Source organism: Myotis lucifugus, unplaced genomic scaffold (assembly GCF_000147115.1).
Source record: "Myotis lucifugus unplaced genomic scaffold, Myoluc2.0 scaffold_31, whole genome shotgun sequence".
NCBI classification, from domain to species: domain Eukaryota; kingdom Metazoa; phylum Chordata; class Mammalia; order Chiroptera; family Vespertilionidae; genus Myotis; species Myotis lucifugus.
Window position 1 is genome coordinate 5,979,791 of NW_005871079.1, and position 21,138 is coordinate 6,000,928.

General features: G+C 38.6%; 1 protein-coding gene and 1 pseudogene across 1 annotated transcript in view; one reads left to right on the forward strand and one right to left on the reverse strand.

The window, feature by feature from the left end:
* GNAQ (G protein subunit alpha q) overlaps positions 1-21,138 on the reverse strand; it is a 166,946-nt gene that overhangs the window by 82,640 nt on the left and 63,168 nt on the right. The window lies entirely within an intron of this gene.
* Positions 5,698-5,808, forward strand: LOC111825554 (annotated as a pseudogene).

Here is a 21,138-nt window from a genome sequence, read left to right on the forward strand (position 1 = left end):
TCACATATTATTCTAGGTTTATATTTATTACCCCACTATTAAATTTTCACTTTCATCATTAGATTTTATTTTTAATCTCCATTATGGCATTTGCAAGGCAATTAGTAACTATAAGGTACATTGCCTTTCCCAAAAAACATTTGCTGAAGATATATTTCTCCCTTTGCCGTTACTTCACTATCGACTAGATTTCCTTATTCTAACATACAATGGATTCCTTCTTGGGAGAAGGAAACACTCTATTTTTTCTGTTTAAAATATTCTTTTTCCTTAAAAGAACTCAATCTCTTTGTTGGCCCTACCACTATAATTGTCCATGTAAAATATCCTTCTATTTAGTTCTTTGCTTATCATTTTCCGTCTTCATGTTTGTCTGCCATCTCATAATGATCAGTATGAATGACATGAAAGTCAAATGCTTGATGCAGAATGGCAAGCAGTTCCAAAGGGCCTGCAACTGAGGTAATTACATGGTTCCATTACATAGAATCTTGCCCCCAGGTCTGTGAAATCTTGGGATGCCATATAAAATTTTACACTATTTTTGAAATGTTCCTTATTACCTTCATGATTATGATGATAATATAATATGTAAATATATATAACAAATACTACAAAAAAGTTTATTTTCAAAGAACTTATACAAAGTCACAGTGATAACGAAATTAGAAAAGGAGACTCTTTTAAATATATGCCTATTCATTAAAATCCAAAATAATGAGGTCTACCTGTTTGTTGCCATCAAAGAATATTTGAGGAACATTAGTTACTTGGGATTTGAATGGCTGCTTATTTGAAAAATGGGTTCTAAAATCAAAATCTGATAAATGTGGCTATGCAAAGTTAAATAGATGTCTGTACTGCAGAACTCAGGACCTTTAAAAAGGTAATGGTGCCAGGAATCCATGAGCACACGGTGGGGTTGGAGACATCACTGTATTTCTCAAACTTGTTTGACCAGGGCAGCTTTCCCCGCTCGGATCAGTCCATTAGATTGGTCTTCTCGTGGATCACATTTTGAAAAACACTGACTAGAGACTAAGATTCCCAACAACAAACCAGGGGTTGATTTTACACAAATGAAACAATGAATTAACTGGCTCTCCCCCAACTCTGCCATCATAGGCAAATGCCTGCTTTATGGATTCATATCATCTTCCTTTTTGAGATCATATTTTGCATGTGGTTCATTTCCTGATGACAATACGTCTCAGAAAAACTTAATCATTGAGCCCTTTGCAATGTCTGTGCTCCTACAATCTTATTAACCAGAAGAGCATGCTGCTGCTGGTTTGGGGTTTTATTTTGTTTGACAACAGGAAAAAGAGATAAAGATGATTCCCCTGTTCAGCTTGGTAGATTTTTAAGCAAAGCCAGAAAAAATAAAAAGAGCAGGCTCCTTAATGAAGGGTGTCCCAGATGGTCTCAGGATTCCAAGTCCTGCACAGGGAATGTAATCTTTCTGGGGCATCCAATGTGAAACCTGACCACCGCAGCTTCAGATCTTGTGTTTTGGGAGAACTGAAAGTGAAAAGGGCTCTGGGTCTCCAAATCTCGCAGAAGGAAAGAAGTTTCTTAGAACACTTACTTAACTATCCCTTTAACTCAAAGAACAAGAAGTAGTTCTGATAGTAAGAATTTAAGAAGAAAGGACAGCAATGGCAAACTTGTCTCATAAAGAACAGTAATGAAACATTTAGAATCCGAGGAGCAAGATGGGAAGGGAAATAGGAGAACCCACATCTCACTAGGCATTTTTGTTTTTCATAATTTAAAAGCATCTTGGGGGGAGTAAATGAGTTATATAATCAGTCAATCTGAGAAGGAGCCAAATTTCAGAAAGATTACAGATAAGAATCAATTGGAGAAAGTTACTTGGACCAGTATGGAGAAACCTGCAACATCCTAGTGAAAGTATGATGCTAGATATTATAGTCTAACACATGACACTTTTGAGTATGAAAATGGTCACTAAAATTAAATTACTAAAAGCTAATGTTATATATCTTTGAGATATTTATTAACCAATCAGTTTATTATTAAAATGTTCTCAAATATAGAATTCTTCCTAAAAAGTAAAACTTTCATGTATCTGTATAAAGTAAAAAAAAGAAAAGAAAAAAGAGCAGAGGAATTTTTCTTGGTACATTCATGTACTTTAGTCATGTTTTTAGCCATATCCGTTCCTAATATCCTGTCCCTGACAGTTTTCAGAAGACTATTTTTAATTTAGAAATACCCTTTCTTTTAGGCACTGAAATGCCTGTGAAGCCTAGAACAAATTCTGCTAAATGGAAAGTATTCTTAACTCTAATTTTTTAAAATGCAAATATGTAAATATTTCAGTTCAAGTATTTTCATAGGAACTATTTTTTTCTATCAGTTCATAATATTATTCTTTCACAGATACTTTTAGGAGATGGAACTGATGACTGGTAGATTATCGCAACTTGTTTGGACACAATTATGACTTATGTGTGAGTCATAACCAATTCCAAAAACATTTCTGCTCCAAAGGCTTTGTAATTTAATACATGTTCTATTTATCATGATACCATGCACCATCAAGAACTATATTCATATCATTATCACAAAATACTTTTATTTTCAACATTTTTAAGGAAGCAAAAGCATTTACCATTGAATTTTGTGTGGTTGATGACATCACTATGGCTACAATGGTGATGTTAAATATCAACAATTTTGTACAAGTTACCCATTACTGTTTACTTTCTTGAGAAAGAAAATTCAGTATTTAATTTTTTGTTAAACATGCATTTTCAGGTTTGTTTGTTTTTAAAAGCTTTTTATGGCCAAAAGGATTTACTGCAAAATAAATACATGATCAGGAAATAAAGCAAATAGTAATAGATTTATGCCAAACAATAAATAATAAAGCCATTGAGGCCAAAGCTTTCAGACCACCATGGCAAGAGTGTTCAGTGGGGATTTTCTACATGCACCTAACAATATCCTGTTGATCCTGCTGAATGACTTCCTGGTGTCTTAGTGGACCTCACAGCCTATAGACAGAGCACAGCAAGATTGGCTAATAACATCAAATAGCAAAGGCAACAGCACCCATCCTTCTCTACCACCCTAGAGGCTGCAAGGAGTTGACTGTCCCTAGTCCCTCTTGTCTGAGCAGACTGTGTATTAGCAGTGAGTGCTCACATGCTGTCTTTGAAAGGGAGATACAGTTTTACTGCATCTGGGAAGGATTTGAAAGAGAGTTGAAACATCTTTCCGATTTAACCAAGTGATAACGTGAGAAATCTGTTCAACTGCCCTGGCAGAATCTGGAAATACAAAAATGAAAGTCTATCAGATCCATCCTGGATCTTTTTGGTGCAGCTGTTAATAAGAAAGCTTCACTGAAAAATGAAAAAAACTGGAGCAAATGTTAAACTGGTGGGATGCTAGCACAACAGGTGTAAAACCCAAGTGTCTTGGGCAAACTAGGACTTAGGATCAACCTATGTCTGGGGAAGACTTGTGAGAGGGAAATTAATAATCCTAGAAGTATGCTGACAGTCTACAGACCTACTTGTTCTAACACAAACGATTTTTTAATGGGGTCAACATCTAAAACTGAAAGCTTTCTCATTAAACAATTTCCTATTTCTCTTGAAAAATGGAAGACCCAGCAACATTGTGCCCATACTCCAACAGGACAAGACGCTGTAGCCATTAGGCTGCCACCTGCCTCTCACTATTGTCCCTAAGAATGGGAGCATAATTCTTCATGGAAGTGAAGAATAGTGTGTGTCTTATAATGCCAAAACTAATTAACTCACTCACTAACTCATCAACTGGAAGAATAAAACCTGGCTGGCTTCACACTGCCTGCCTGGTGCTGAAGTAATCTGATTTTGCACCCCACTCCCTACCCCCAACTCCCTTTATAGCTGGGTTAATTCTTCTGTTCTTTGTGTGCATTCTGCATAAAAGGAATTGAGAATTACACTGAATAGGACTCTAACCAGTGGAAATTTTCTCAGCTTCCTGGTCAGAATCCATTAAAAAATAATGTGCACATGGGATCTTCCAATGTCCTCCCTCCCCCAGTTCCTTAATTTATACCCTAGAGCTGTGGTTACACTTAACTTCAAATGTGTATGTTTTGCATCCAATCCACCAAAGAGACCTGACCCTGGCTTGCGTTATCTACCAATGGTTCTACATGATCTGGGTTGTTAGGGGTCATGAGGTACAGTGCACAGTAGCTAAGGGCCTGTGACTTCACAGCCAAACACTAAGTTTTAACCATGCTTCCATATACTTGCTTGGTGCCTTTTCAAGCCTCAGTTTCCTTTGTTCTAAATAGAGGTAATGTTACCTTTGTCACAGCATTTTGCAAAGCTTAAATATGATATTATATATAAAAGAGCAGAGGAACAAGCACATACTAGTGGCTCAGTAAACAGAAGCAACCTGAGTTTGTACTTCAGGTATGATCCAAGGGGAATGATAGTGAAATGTCCTCAGTGAATGAACTCTTTGGGAGATTTCAACTTTTGGAAATCTGTTCCAAAAATACAAAATAGTTTCTATGATGCCTCCCAACCTGCCATATAGCACTACCAGTTTTATATCTTAAGGAAATGTTGTTCTAAACCAGCGGTTCTCAACCTGTGGGTAGCGACCCCTTTGGGGGTCGAACGACCCTTTCACAGGGGTTGCCTAAGACCATCGGAAAACACATATATAATTACATATTGTTTTTGTGATTAATCACTATACTTTAATTATGTTCAATTTGTAACAATGAATTGGGGGTCACCACAACATGAGGAACTATATTAAAGGGTAGCGGCATTAGGAAGATTGAGAACTACTGTTCTAAACTCTTAAATTATGGATTACTGGTGATTATTTTACAGTTACAATGGTTTTTCAACCAGAAGCATGTCGACTTTAAGTAACATGTAAGTTGTTTTCTTCTCCACAAGAAAGCCCAAATCTCACTATACTGCATTCATCTTGATGCCATGTTTTCAAAACATGCAAAGATCACAACCCGATTAAAACCTTTTTAAAGACACCTTTTTAAAGATGTATATGAAGAATTTACTTGGGATTATATATCCAGACATGCTATTCCCCTTAAATTATGATGAGCTACAAATGAAAAGCTACAGTGATTGGTGATGTAGCATGGATCATGAAATAAAACCAAACCAACTCCATCTCTATATAACTCAAAAGAACTTAGCAAACTGCACTGCTTTTTCAGGAAGATAAAAATGCATATTGCCTCTTTTATGTGTTCTTAGCTACATATCTATTTTTGAAAAGGTTTCATGTATGTTCTAAATTTAGCTCCTACTTCCTTTTTACTGTGCAATCGGAGCTACAGTCCACCTCTGATAACATTCTGATCTTTACTCCAAGGAACATATATGGAAACTGCCTCTCAGAAGGAAGATAACCTTTCACTAACCTCTTCTGTGCTTGTGGACAGTACGAGATGACCCTTTCTTCCTGTCTCCAGCTTCTATGGACACCATCTACATATATTTTAAGTAGTATTTTAAAATTCCCTTTACTTGGTGGGAGAAAATTTTATCCTTTCTAGAGCGTCACCATCTTTTATTAAACAGATATCTTGCTAGGAAAATATAAGTAAGAGAAAGAAACATCTCTTTTCGGCTAAGGAAGAAGATGGAGTGCAGAGAAAACAAAAAGAAGCGGTGGACCCTCCGGTTCCCTTTCCCATCGGATCCCATGGTGATCGTAAAAGGAGGAAAAGTAATATTGAAGCTGGCCTCACAGTACTTGTAGTCTGTGGGCTAGTTTCAAACAAGGTAAAAAAAAACAAAAACAAAAACAAAAAGAAAGAAAGAAAAAGAAGGGGTGGTATAGGGAATTGGTGTGTGGAATGAAGTTAAACACAATGACACTCATACAGAGATTTCAGAATAGTTTATCTGGGTTAATTACCATTCTATGAAATGTTTTTCACTTTTTATTTTCCATTCATTAATATCAGACTTAAGAAAGGTAAATTATATAGTGATAAAAATTTGGGGGTATGAAGGGAAAATTTTAAGCAATATATTCAAAATTATAAGCAGAAACAACTTAAGTGTATAGCAGTAAATGTAACTGCCCAGAAGTTGTTGAAGGAAATCATTAGTCACATAGAGCAGTAGCCCCTAATTAAACTGCTAAGCAACAGAGCTGGTGAAGAAAGTATGTATAGTGAAGCCGCAGTCTCCCAAGAATCCTATTCATCCTCCCATTTAAGCCTTTCCTTATATTCTTATCTTCTTGAGGCATTCACAGTCTTCATAAACCATTTGTTGAACACAGGGCATATATTACTGGCACTGCTATTTAACTGCTCCATGTCTGTATACAGGGCAGCAATTTACAAAATATTTCTTATATTCTAGCAGAATGCTAAGGCTACTTAATAAGCACTTCTGCAATAGAACATGACTGTCTACTTTCTAATATATTTCTCCAGAAATGTGATCTAACAAGATGGTGGATAAGAAGGAGTAATGACCAGCATTGGACAGAGGAAGCAGTCCAGGAAGTTGGGAGGCCTGGCTGGGCCTCTGGTATGACCTTGGACTAGTCTCCTAGCCTTTACTAGTTAAGTGTTGACCCCTGTAACTGAGTTATTGTTTTAGAGAATGCCTGTGATGCCTTGCTCTAATAATTACACAATCAAATATAAGTTGGGGTGAAATTAAAGTATTTAACCAGAGGTATGCATGGGCACTGGCCAAAAGCACAGAGCAGGTTCTGGACTTTCCCTGCCATGCCTCACATCAACCTTTTGGCTGCTGGGCCACATAGAAGCCAGGAGTGTCCCAGGGTAGAAGCAGGGATGCTGGGGTCACTCAAGGAACTTGAGGCAGTGGCTTTAAAATATTATAATTTAAAATTTTTAGCATTGGTACCGTATTAAAAATGGGTAAGAACTGAATAGCAACTCAGCCTATATGTAATATCTTTGAATCATAAATATGTTAATTTTATTCAAACGTTATTATTCTCATCTGATGGCACAGAACTGCTTACAGAGCTTGCAATAAAATGAAAACTGAAATTCCTACCACACCATTGATAATGTATCTTTATTTCGCTTCTCCCCATACCTCTAATTGAACATTTTTTAACTCCTTGCCTTCTCCACAACAGCATTAGATTATCTTGCAATGAGAAGCCCAAACCTTGCTATGTTTCCTGCTTTGCTCAATAACTAAAACATCAAGTCCAAGAACAGACCTAACTCTTATCTTGGTTCTGTCGATGAGGAAAAGTGCTTTTGTTCACAATAAAATTCCCTGTGACCTGCTACAGCAATCATGGTCCTGTCCAGGAGCCGGTGGCCCCTCTGAACACAGTTGCATCTCAGGCAGGCCAGCAACTTGAGAGCCCAAGAGAATGATGCAGCGAACAGTGGGGAGGGCGGATGTAACCCTCTACTACAGTGGTTCTCAACCTTGGCTGCACATTAGAATCACCTGGGGGACTTTAAAAAGCTCTCCTGTCTGGGTCCCAACCTTGGAGATACTGATTTAATTGGTCTGGGAAGTGCTCCCTTGGTGGTCTCATGTACAGCCACAGTTGAGAGCAATGGTGGACACCTGTGGTCTCCAGTGTAGGGAACACATAACCCACCCACAGGGTGCAAAACAACCTATCAAAACCTCTGTGTTTAACCTGAAAAGGAGAAAGATAATACGTTTTAACTGTATTTAATGGATGGGAAAACAACAACACCCTCATGCATCTGACGGCCGTGGGTGGTGTCCAGGAGTCCTGAGGGAAAGGCAGGGCTCCTGAGAAATCCTTTCTCCATTCCTCTCAGTGTGTGGCTACACAGCTCCATTATGTGTCCCCAGTTGGCAATTCTCAGATGCTCTTATCGGAAAGAGAAGAATCCTGACAACAGTGTAGAATGAGAAGGGGAAGAGTCAGGGAAACACTGTGAGCCATGAGAGGGTTCCTAATGATGTGATGGCAAACCACTTACAAGAACTGTATGTTTTTCTTTTTCAAAATGACAAGTGTTTAAAATATGCTGACCTTTTTTATTTTTTGCCATGACAAGGGGGTGGAGATATTTTTAAAAACATAAACACATTTAATCGATCTTGTCGAGGCCTGAGAGAGAAATCACTAGGGAACTTGTGCTGTGAAAAGAGCATTTTGAAAATGGGTATTTGGAAACGTTGCCATTGTGGTGTGGCTTGGCTGTCAAAACCAATGTAAGGTGTGACACTAGGAAGAAGAAAGCTATCACATGTATAAACTTTAAAAATGTGGGGGGAAATCTTTTCAAGAAAGAGTTGCAGTGGGTTTTTAACCCATTTATTAAAGATGAATAATGTAACACCTTTCAACTAGTTTGAAAGAAGAGCTGGTGGGGATATCAGTGAAGATGGAAATTTACTAGCAAAATTTCAGTTAAAAACCTTTGCATAACTGATGAATGGGACTGGAAATAAGCACTATGATTTAGTAGGCACAGCCAATGGGACAGGTCCTTCCATTTACAACTATATATCTTGTGTGATACCCTTTAATTTATGAAGCAATAAAAATACGTACTAAATCAAACTGAACTTATAACCAGACCGCTGAATCACTGCCACAAAGAATTAATCAAATTAGAAACAACAACATTAAAATGTTTTACATTACAAAGGACTCAAAATTTTGTTAAGCATAATTTCAATAAAAACCAAAATAATTTTTATCGATGGGGTACATGATCAATACAAGGAGTATTTAGTCAGTCATCCCAAAATCAGAGATCTGAAATGAGAGAGGACGTTTGCACTGGAGATGATAGACCCTGGTTACCTGTTGGGTTGGGAGTATACCAGAGGGAGGTAAGGAAAATTAGGAATTCTGACCTATAGAGTGAGCCATGAAGAAACTTCTGGAATCTGCTAAAGACTGGTTTAGTGATCAAGCATAACTGCGTTAGCAGGCAAGTATACATACATTTCACCAGTTCCATGAGCCTGGGGAGAAACTGTGCCTCTTATTTTCATTGTCCCAGTGTCTCATACTATGGTTTTGTATGGTGGGTGCTCAATAAATGCTGTTGACAACAGCCAATTGTTTTTTGGTGAAAAAACTATACGATCTCAGTAGTGTGGCAATAGGATCCACTTCCACTAATTCAACATCAAATCACCATTCTTACAGCTGACAGTGAGTTGTGCTGATATAATATCTACAATGGTCAGCCACTAGGAAATGGAAAAATTATTAATTAGTATCATTGCATAATAAAAAGCCTCTGTTAAATATAGTACAGTGGCAAACTATGCGACAGTGTTCTGAGCCCCAGAAGACACCCACTCTCAATCTGTTAGAATTATCTGTTTCACACTCCATGGATTAATATTTGGTTTAGTTGCTGGAATCACTAAATATCCTGATCTTAATATTACTGTGCATATAAAAATGCCCCTGTGATATAATGGAAACTGTTACATAGAGATTACATCTCAGATCACGGAAACAGTTTCCGCTTTTGTGAAATATTATCCTGAAAAGCAAATCTTTAAGGAAATGGAGAAACTACAGGCAATAAGCATTCATGAACATTTTTATGTATGCATACAACTCCCCTTCGGTTCCCTTACAGTGCCAGGGTCTCCTGTGGCCTAAACTAGTTGTATGCAATGGCCCTCCTCGGCCTGCTCTCAGAATGCATTAACCAGCAGGAGAACTCCCCACAGGCTCCAGATCACGTGCTTCTCTCACCTGAGGTGCCTCTGCTCTGCATAACTGAGGAGATAGCACATGTAGGTCAAAGACATCCTTTGAAGAGATTTAAACTCATCTGACACCCCAGGCAGCATTTAGAGCACCGTTGTGCCCCCTCTTTTGCTGCTTTCCTATTTTTCAATCTGGGGCACAAATTTCTCCTGTTTCTTCATGTTCTCTGTGCAGTCTCCATCACATGCAACTGTGCTGCTCATTTTATTGGAGGTGTCTTTTCTGCCTGCTTGCTGATTCATAATGGAGCAGAGCTGGAAAAGGGACACAGTATATCTACACTAGGTTCCACCTATCAGGACACTGGTTTTTCCTGAAACCCAGAGTCCAGTAACAAAGCTCTTACTGCAGTTTATTCACAACACTATTTGGGTTGAAAACTACGATACAGACTGGAGATCCAGATCTGCATAGCTGTATGTGTATCCTACACCACAGTACAGCACCAGGGGGTGGGAAGAAATGGATATGGTGCACCAGGAAGAGATCTGGCAGGAGATGCCTGGAGGCCCAGTACATGGTAACATAATGTTATCTGGGTAGGTGAATAACCACAGCACCCATAATGTTAATATTAAAATTTAGAAAAGCACCTAGCAAACCCCCAAAACATGATCTTGGGAGTACCCAAGTCTGTGATAACAGGTATCACCAGTCCCCCTTTTTATTCAGGTTAACGGAATGCTTATTTCCCACTCCTTCAAGACTACTTTACCTTTAACATTATTCCTCCCATCATTTACAGGGTATGTGTGAAGTATTTATTCTATTTAATATCTCAGCACCTATTTGGTGCACAGCACTCTGATGGACACTTTAAAAGATGCAAAGATGCAAATGGTTAGTGAGACAATTATGAAGACAAATAATAAAAGGAAGGCATCTGGAGAGAATGTAGACAAAGCAGGGTGCAATTGAGAGGTATCCCCCCAAATGTGCATGAGGAAATATGCAGATCTTTCTAGGAGCTCTTCAGATGTCCTTCCTCACACTTAAATCTGTGATGCACCAAAAGAGGAAGCTAAGTGTGAGCACAGTCGCCTGTGTTATGCACTATACAAGGTCCTAAGCCCAGGGGGCAATGGGAACGAAGCCCCACCGCGTGCTGCAGGCCAGGCACAGGGTGTCCACACAGGAACGCCTTTTGCATTTCACACGAAGGCGCTCAGATAAGGGCAGGCCTGCAGGAAAGGCGCCAACTGTACCAGCTCATAGATATCTCTCTCCTTTGCCTCCAAGTAGCATTTATGGCACGTGTTACACAATTAAACAGCTAATTATATACTGCATGTGCTGTTCCTGCTTTATTTTGTATTTTTAAATATCATCTCCCTAACTAGACTTTCCCTGAGGGGCAGTAGCATATCTCAATTCCCTATGGCTCCCTTAGTTGGTCCTGAATTTCTATGTTTCAGGTACCTGTTTGGATCAGAGGTAAACAACTAGTGGGTTTGTATCCAGCCGCTTAAGGTTAATGACACGCAATTCCAGGGGTGTGGTAAAAATTCTCATTGCTCCCCAGGGTCATCTGGTTCATAACTCTGCACTTGGCCATGTGGTGACATGAAACCATCCTTGAAAAGATAGGTATATATCCTTATATTAACTTATTTACTTAATTCCTCAGATGCTCAGGTATTGTGTTTTTTTAATATATATTTTTATTGATCTCAGAGAGGATGGGAGAGGGAGTGAGAGATGGAAACATCAATGATGAGAGAGATTCATCGATCGGCTGCCTCCTGCACACCCAACACCGGGGATTACGCCTGCAACCCCGGCATGCACGCCCTTGACTGAAATCGAACCTGGGACACTTCAGTCCACAGGCTGATGCTCTATCCACTGAGCCAAACCAGCTAGGGCAGATGCTCAGTTTTATTAACTTACTTTACTTAATTCCTTAGATGCTCAGTGTTTTTGAAGAAAAACTGGGAATTGAGAAGCTTTTCTGAGGATATCTCTCATATGATATCGCAGTGGCTTTGGCGATCAAGGAAGCCATAAGCTCCATGTCCTCTTTAGGCAGTGAGTCTGGTCAGACACACACTATTTTTAATCCTGCATTCTATTACTAAGCAGGCAATTTGCTCAATAAGGCAGATTGGAAATGTTTTATGTAGCTCATACAATTGCCACTCTTTCTTTTGTAGAAAAGGCTCTACATAAGGAGAAGCTGATCCAATAGTTAAAGTATGAAAGACTTGGCTGCTGTAGAAAAAACATTTTCTTCCAACATCTAGGCAAGAGAGTTTCCAAAATTCCTACAGTCTGATAAAATTAAAACCACATGGAAAATGGTGTTGAGGTTTTTTGTGTTTTTTTTAAACATAGAAAAACATTTTAAAATATGTAATAATGCATTCAGAACTTAGGTACCAATAAATACTCTGAAATTGAGTGTCAAAAATTTTTGAAATTGAGTGTCAAAAATCTCTTGGTGTTAAAAGAGAAAATACGTAATAATAGTTGCACATAATCACTTAGTGTCTCACTACAACTATGCATTTGTACCTGCTGAACGAGTGAGGGCAGTTTGAGATTTTTGTCTTAGCCTTAGATGCAGAGCAGGTGAGCTGTGATGGACGGAACTCAGTATTTCCTACTTCCTCATTTTGCTCCCCTGTAATTTACAACCATTTTCGGGAAACACTGGCTATTGAGGAATTATTTATAGCATACATTATGAACTGTTAAATAAATGTGGTATATTGCTTTTTGGCTCATTTGTTTAAGGTTAGTGATTTTCAGCAGATCTGATTATATGCCTTTAGGCTAACTAGAGTTGAGAGTCCATGGCTTTTGGCAAATAATTTTTAAATACACTATGACACCACCTTTTTTTTTTTTATAGAACACTGTAGAGATCTACATCATTAGCCAAATTTAATGCACCATATTCTGCAACTCTGGTTGGTTTTAGAAAGAATTACAAAAATTCTTACTCTGAGAATAAAGCCTGGCCCACTTTTGTTTAAAATGACCAGAGGCATCTGATTCCTGCCAGCAGGAAGGGAGCTGCCTTGAAGACCTCGCAGGTACTGGAAATGTAGTGACTGTGACATCTGGTAGTAAGAACAGTCTCTGGAATGAACAAAAACCCACCTCCAATCTGCTTTTTCTTTACCCTGACTGGGGAAATGGGAATAGGGAAGATCTTCTTTCAGGGCCTTGATCTGACTGAGTTTTAAGAGCATTACATAGGCAAGTTCTGTCATGATACTGGTTATTTGAGTTCTCCGCTTCAGGTTAGCAAAACAACACATTACTGGGTGATGTAATTCTTTTTTCAGTTGTCAAACTCCACCAACAAAGAAAAAAAATTCAGCAATATGTTAACACACTCTTCAGACTAGAAGTGACTAGTGAGGAGAGGAAAAGTAATACTTAGAAACCTAGACCAGGGACAGGAATACAACTTTCACAGTACCCTTTGATGGTTCTTCGAATAATAAAAACAAAACAACAATCTGTTTAAATTCTGTCAACTTAGAAATGAACAGGCAGTAAGTCCTGCATCTATTAAGCCTACAACTAAAATTAAATTGTGCAATTTATATTTACAGAACCACTGTGAGTATTATTATTCATTGTGACTATTACTATTCATCTTTACGCTGTAACAGTTTCTGATTTCCTATCTTCCACAGCAATGAGAAAATAGATGAGGCCTGCATTCAATGTACCATTTTAAACTGCTTTAATTTCTGAGAGCTGACTCTAATGATTTCAAAATTCTGATGTTGTTTTATAACATTCCATTTTTAGTTGTAGGAGGAACTAGTTTCCTTTGTGAAGAAATGTTTACCTAAAATTCAGCGACTTTTTCTCAGTGTCTCCTTAATTTTTTTCTACTGCTTCTTAGTTCAAGTAAAATTAAGTTAAATAAGTATATATAATATTTATATAGAAAGACATGTTAACCAGTCGTTCTCTCTATGCTTTTGATATTCAGCAAATGCTGACAACAGCTGTTTCTCAGGGGTAGGATACTGAGTGACTAATGAGGTCTCTCCATAATGACTGGCTTAAAAAAAAGTATTTTTTTTTCCAAAAAAGGAATAAAACCATTATCTTAAAAATGCCTCAGAATTACTTTTAAATATATTACTTGACATGAAAAGATGCTAAAAATATAATATTGGAACTAAAAGGTAGATTGTAACATAGTAAAACACCATTTTTATTTTAAAAATCCACATGCATAAAATTGCCAAAAGAAATAGAACAGAATATTAAAGGCGATTATACCCAGTGGGATACTGAGTGATTTTAATTTTTTAATTGATCTTTGCCAGCATTTTCTAATTTGCCTACAAAGAACAGCATCACTCATGAATTTTATATAAATAAATGTTTACATTTAAAATAGAACCCTCATAATTTTTACTGGGGTGTAGCTAAGATTTTTAATGGAAATTCTGGAGATGATGATGTCTAGACAGAACTTGTGACCCTAAAGAGCAATAAAATCCTTTTGCAAAAGAATGCTTTAATTTCTGAGAGCTGACTCTAAGAGAGGTGTGGGCTGACTTTAATTGGCGCCCTCTTTACAATGATGGGTCCATACTGGCTGGGTTGGAGACTGCCTTTCTCCTTCCTTTGTTGCTCTAGAACTTCCATTTTTGGTTGTCGGGCTCTGTCTCTCTCCCACCCCAGGCCTCCTCTGAACAGAACTGTTGTAGCAGGTAAATAATCAAAGGTCTTTCTGGACCATGTATTAACCCAAACTGGGAGTCAGACTTGATTGACCAAGACCGTAAGGCCTCATTATAGCCTTAATTTTTACAGTAAAATGAGATGGCCAGTCAAACATTGCTTTATTTCAGACAATCTTCCATTCATTTATTTGCGACTAAGGTAACTAAAGAAAGATTTAGGAAATGGTTTCTGAATGGACTGAAATGTGCTCCCCATAAATCATTACACCCTTCAGCTTTATCCAGAAGTGATGAATTTACAAGCTACCCGGAGTCCTGGCTGAGCATGTCAGAAAAAGAAAAGCCATAGCAGACAGCAGACATTTGTCATAGCAATATCTTTACTGATACAGCTCCTAGGGCAATGGAAACTAAAGAGAAAATAAACAAATGGGACTATATCAAAATAAAAAGCTTCTGCACAGTGAAAGAAACCATCAACAAAACAACAAAAAGACCACTACATGGGAAAACATATTTGCCAATGTTATCTTTGATAAGGATTTAATCTCCAAAATTTACAGAGAACTCATACAACTTAACAAAAAGAAGATAAAAATCCAGTCAAAAAATGGGCAAAGGATCTAATAGACACTTTTCAAAAGAAGACATAAAGAAGGCCAACAGACATATGAAAACATGCTCAAAGTCACTAATCATCTGAGAGATGCAAATCAAAACAACAATGAGGTACCATCTCACACCTGTCAGAATGGCTATCATCAGCAAATCCACAAACGACAAGTGCTGGAGAGGATGTGGAGAAAAGGGAGCCCTCTTACACTGCGGGTGGGAATGCAGACTGGTGCAGCCACTGTGGAAAACAGTATGGCGTTTCCTAAAAAAATTAAAAATGGAACTTCCATTTGACCCAGTAATCCCACTTCTAGGAATATATTCCAAGAAAACAGAAACACCAATCAGAAAGGACATATGCACCCTATGTTCATAGCAGCACAATTTACAATAGCTAAGATATGGAAACAGCCTAAAAGTGCCTATCAGCAGATGAGTGGATTAGAAAACTGTGGTACATCTACACAATGAACTACTACACTGCTGTGAAAAAGAAGGAATTCTTATCATTTGCAACAGCATGAATGGACCTGGAGAGCATTATGCTAAGCGAAATAAACCAGTCAGAGAAAGGTAAATATCACATGATCTCACTCTTTTATGGAATATAATGAACAACATAAACTGCTGAACAAAAATAGAATTAGAGTCATAGAAGCATTGAAAAGACTGTCCAACCTATGAGGGATGGCAGGGGGTGAGGGGGTAAGAGATCAACCAAAGGACTTATATGCATGCATATGAGCATAACCAATGGACACAGATGGGGGTGAGGGCATGTGCTGGGGGGTGGGGTTGGCCAAGGAGAGGTCAATGGGGGAAAAGGAGACTTATGTAATACTTTAAACAATAAAGAATTTAAATTTAAATATATATGAAAAACAAGAACCATAATTTGACACTTCCAAATTGCAGCCTTCATACATAGACCCTACTCTGCTTAGGGTCTCCTCACTAGATTTTATTTTAAATACAGGCTTCCACAAAAAGAGCACATCTCACTTTCTAGCATGTGCAGCCATGAAGTTAGTGAAACCATCATGGGGCTGCCAGGGACAGCAGGGTACTCATAAGCTGTGGCCTGGCCCAAAATGTCACTTGTGCCACAACCTAAATGAGGTTCCACGAATGACAAGAACCAGGAGGGCAGGGAGGTGCAGTTTCAATATTGAGGGTTGGCTCTACTTTACTTGGAGGAAGCATCTAATTAGATGTGGAGGTGGCAACATTTGACTTTCATGTCATTCATACTGATATTTACAAACTTGAATGTTAGTCTCACCTTTCTAATAAGACTAAGAAAGCTGAAAAATTCACATGTATTTATTTAAACTAGGTATTTAATTAGAACATTAACCAAAAGATACCTTCCCCAATACTTTAGCATTCCTATACCCAGTTTATGATGACAGAAAGCTTTGTTTTTTAACACTGCTGAGATTTCTGAGAGGGCCAAGTTCAACTTTTGACTGTTTTATTTTCTTTGCCAGCAACTGGAGAGCATAGCCTTCCCAGATGACTTGTGATTCATCTTTAATTCATTTTCCCGTCTGGGAACCTGGACATTTTTCTCTGCAAATGCTCAAGAAGCACATGTTTTATTTTTTAAAAGAAAATGTTACATTTCTTCCTCTACCCTTTTGGATGCGTACTTCACTCAGTAAATGGTTGATTGAATAATGATTTTTTTAAAAAATACGTGGTCTGGTGATATGAAAGAATTCATGTATTTCTAAATCAAACATTTCCTCCTCTTTAAAAAACATGAATGGATTAGCATATAGTTAGGTGCAAACTATTACCTCTGTTCTCATTCTTGGGTGGGGTGTTTAGTGCAGATGTGTGCATTTCATTACGTTTTATAACTTATACGTTACGTAAACCTTATATGTCTGAATCAAAAATTGTAGAAGAAAACGGTGAATGGGTGAATGATGAGCATTCATTATTAATGTTAGAGTCTAGGTCATGTTAACGTGCCAGTCTTGGGGAGGAGTGGGAGGGAGATAATTGGCTCATAAGCCTTGAGTTGGCAAGAGCAGTTCCTTTCTCTTTGAGCCCAAGGTCACATTTCATACTCTTCCTTTCTCTTGAGGGACAACAGTGGAGAGAGGGGGGCAGAGGTAGCAGGTGGGGAGAGCAGGTCAGGCATGGCCACTTCCCAGCACTGTGAAGGCGCACGTTCTGTCCTCTGGTGAGAGACGTCAGTGGCAGTCTATCACTGCCCCTGCAGTGGCTGCTGATCCCATCCTGTTACTCGTGCACCCCCAGACATCATGCCTCATGCATTCATGCTTTCAAAAAGCTCAGCCCGACTGAAATAGATTGAAGCACAGACACACACACACAAAGAATTTTCAAAAATATTTTCTGCCCCCCCCCCCATGGGAGTTTATGATGACCTATAAAAGAAAAAAATTTCTCTACACATAACACATATATTAGTGAACATTTCTTAACTGTTTTGTGGTGATAGAGTGGCATTAAAGATAGATGTTGGAAGCATTTAAATAAAAAAAAAATCCAGCATCTCACAGTAAAGTCAAATTTTGCATTGACATTTCCTGCAAGGGCAAATAGGAGGGAAAAAAGCCCAAAGCTTTCAGCATATATTTAAAACAGCATGGCCACAGAGACCTGATTGGCAATGGGACAATCACCATTCTGCAATTTTCACAATAAATTGGGCAAAATCACTACAATTTGGTACAAATGTTCCTTTGAGGTATATTTCTCAGAGCAGGCATTATGTTTTATTCCAATGTTCCTTTTTCCTCCTTGCCTCTAAGTTGCATTCTAGAATTTTTATTTAAAAGGAATCTACAATAATCATTATTTATTATTTGTTTTAGACTTATCAATGGTTATATCAATTATTAATAAGTAATATATTCATAAATAAAATTCAGTGAATTGAACCATATGTAAATTATGGCAATGTTTTTAAAAGACAGTTTGGCATTGGTAAAAAATCCTCTGAGATCACCTTCATTACATGAATAACTCTGACATGGCACCATCCTTAACCTTGGATTTTACTTTCAAAAAACATGGAGAAACTGAGTCAGAGGTAACTGCTTAGCAGGGATGCACAGTGGCTTCTTGGTGAGGTAAAAAATTCTATCCTGTGTGTTAAAGCTGGGAATGCCCTCTGTTGCCCAAAACCATGGCTTCAGTTCAGTTATTCAGAAAGCTCTGCATAATATATGCAAAATCATTAAAAATGAGATTAGCCTTTTATCTGCAGGTGGATAGCTTAGAAATCACTTAAGGACTATTTGACTTGGGAGTTTCATTTTCAATAAATTAAATCCCTCCCCAGGGGCACTTCTATGACACAAGAAATGATATGAAGTTTAACCCCTTGATCATCTCCTCCCCCGGCCCCTTGACAGATGTCATCACATTTAACCAGGGAGCTGCAGCCCGCCCCAGCCTGGCTGCCCGAAGACTTCAACTCTTCTTAGGGAGGGATGGCAGCATCTCCTAACATGAACTGATGGGAGCTGCAACCCAGACTCCAATGGTGACCGTGGTGAGGAGAGCTGGATTAACACCACCCAATGGATTCCCTCCACACGGCCTGATCAATCCTGACAGGACTATGTGTGCAGGAGGGCACAGACACAGCAAACAGCATTCCTCAGCTAATAAAATGGACCCAGTTTTCGTCAAAACCAGTTTAGACATGCTATTGGGTGGAATGTAGGAAGAAACCTGCTTAATACTTGGCGATGGAAACAACCTTGTTTTGGAGAAAAGAGATTTTCCTTAATTCTGATTTCTATTTTGGAGACTTTTTGGGGATGTTTTTTGGAGACTGCCCAGAGAGACAGAAAAGTTGAAAGATGCGCGTCATCGTGCTTTTAGCATGCTTTTCAAGGCCGGGGATGCTGAGACACTGAGACATTCGCCTGGTTCCCACATGCTGCTGACTCCGGACCCTTAGGATTCTCTCAGCGTTGGCAGGACAGCCTCTCTGCTGCCCTGGAGACCTCCTGGTGTACAGCCCAAGCGGGCTGAGCTGGCTTTGGGATGCCTGGGATACTCTGATGAGTATATACATCTTTTGCAGGGCTCATAGAATTCTATATGTCACTTCAGTGCAATGATATCCATCACACGGATCACAATTTCTATTACAGCAGTGCCTGAGGTATGAAAGGTAATATCAACCTCAGGTTACCACGATAGAAGATTATGGTGTACAAATGAACCCCCTAAGCCTTTCCCTGGCAGAAACAATAAAAAGAACCCCTCAATGAAAAGACCAAGGCAAACTGGAAGAGGCAGTAAAATAGTTCCTCATCCTCTTCCTTAACCACCCCGCCCATTAAAATAAAGTATAGGGGGAAAAGGATCCATTCAACTGATTGAATGGTTATTTATATTATTCCTTATATTATTTCTCCCAAGGACATAAGTGTTTTAAGCAGAGACAAAAGCATAGGATTAAAATAAACCATCAGAATAAATTCTAAGGGGAAAATTTCAGGCTACAACCAGGTGCCGAGTATAGAATGAATCCCTAATATTTAGAAAACCATAAATTGTCAGAAGAAATAAAAATGGAAGATGAGAATTTGAGTCTCAGTATACCAAAGGCTCTCCACGTGCCCTTGGGCAAGTCATTTAACATCTATGAATCTGGCTATTTTAATCTATAAAATAAAATAGGAACCTTTAAAAAAACTATTTTACCTAGCTCATCATGAAACTGTGGGGATTAAGTGAGATACTATATATGAATGTATTGCTAAACTGCAAAGTGCTGCGTTAACATGAAATTATTTTTTAGCATTTTAAGACTGTGACTGGTTGGGAATATAACTCAAAGAACTTACGATTTAAAAACAATCCACTTTTGCATTCGTTCTTGGTTCCAGTTCTTGTCAGAAAAGCTAATATGCATTTCACTTTCCCCTGGTTATGTCTACTGTTTGCTTCTTTTAATAAGCCAGTGGCAAGTGTCAGAAGCAATTGCTAAACCTAACTTGGAACTGGGCCTTCCTTTTTTAAACAAAATTCTCTGGTGGTAAATGCCTTTAGTGTATTATTTCATTATAAACTTAAGACAGAATCATGAGAATCCCTTGCAATCCATCTGGCTTATAAAGGAGATGTAGGTTAGATTGGAAATTATAGGAAACATTAGAAAATCTATCATGTTCCTTTGTGGACATTATTTTAAAAAGCAGTTTCATTTGAGCAGGGTTATGGTCTCACATGATAGAACATAATTCTATCAAGTTCACCACATAATGGCAAGGCTTGTGTCCACCTCTGTATAAGTAAGTCCTTCCCCAACGGTCTCTCAACCATCTCTCGTCCAGAAACACCAAGAGAAGTAAAGATGCTTCCTATGAACTTCTACAAGGGATACATAATCTGGAATGCATGAAAAATGGAAGAAAGAGCAGTATCATGGAAGGTCTAGCACCGAAAAACCCAAGAGCAGAAGGGCCTGGACTGGTGTAGACAAGAAGGTCCTAAAAGAATGTCACTGTCGAGGAAGGAAAGACCTGCTTGCCTGGCGTGGGAGCCACATTACAGCAGATCAAAAAGAAACGTGGCTCAGTGACACCATGGATGGGTGAAGGCAGGAAAGGAGGTGGATGCTCGAGCTGAGCATTCCCCTGGTGTGTATTATTCCTGAGGGAATGAGACCCCTATCACAATGCGCGCAAAGACTAGGGAGGGTCACACACCAGCAGTTCACAAAATGCAGGTTAAAAATGTGTTTTGGCCACATTCTGTTAATGTGTAAAATATTTTTCAAAAACACTGAAATAGCTTCCAATATTAAAAATGGGGAAGTTTCACATGAAAATCCTAATTTCTGCCTTCTTTTGAAAAATCAGTAGGAATGTGGCAAGTCAGGACCTGCAATTCCACAAAGCAAGAGCTACTTGAAGCCCAGAAGCAGCTGCCTCTTCCGAGGAGGCCTGGGCGACCCTGGGGAGGCCGGAAAGACCTCTTCAAAGTGGGAGGCAGGCAGAGAACCAATTAGCAGGTTAAGTCATCTAGAGAGCAGAGAGATTATTGTACTATTTATCATCTTATGTTCTCCTTTATATGAGAAAATGCAACAGAGTAAAGCACATAC